Raw genomic sequence first — 553 nt, forward strand, 5'->3', positions numbered from 1 at the left:
CACACACACACACATACACACACACACACACACACACACACACACAACACACCCAGCAAACCCACAAATCAGTCAAAGACACTGACAAACAATTTCAGCCTTGCATACACCAGAGATGCTGACACACACCCAACACCTAAGACATTCTATCCTGCCAAAGTTGCTGACACAAACAGCATCCGGAAGGATAGACATGATTCCTGGAAAAGTGATACACCCAGAGGGATGCACCAGTGCAAGACGGATCCAATTCCCTATCAACAGATGAGAAGTCGGAAGTTAGGAAGTGACATTTCAGAAGTCTTGAAAGATTGATTCATGTCGTCGGTTATGGCAGAGCTGTTTTGTTTCTCTTTTTATGAAACTTCAAGCCTCAAGTATTGCAGTAAATTACTGTATTGTAAATATTATCCTGAAGGTGGCACTTAATTGAGCTATTGAATTCTGTCAACACCAGTATTATAAAGACTTGGTGCTGCATGCATTGTAAATGTGTTATATATATTGTTTTATAAGGAAATGTTATATAAAATATTGAATTTATTTGTTTTAT

This window comes from Etheostoma spectabile, chromosome 17 (assembly GCF_008692095.1).
Source record: "Etheostoma spectabile isolate EspeVRDwgs_2016 chromosome 17, UIUC_Espe_1.0, whole genome shotgun sequence".
Classification (NCBI taxonomy): Eukaryota; Metazoa; Chordata; class Actinopteri; order Perciformes; family Percidae; genus Etheostoma; species Etheostoma spectabile.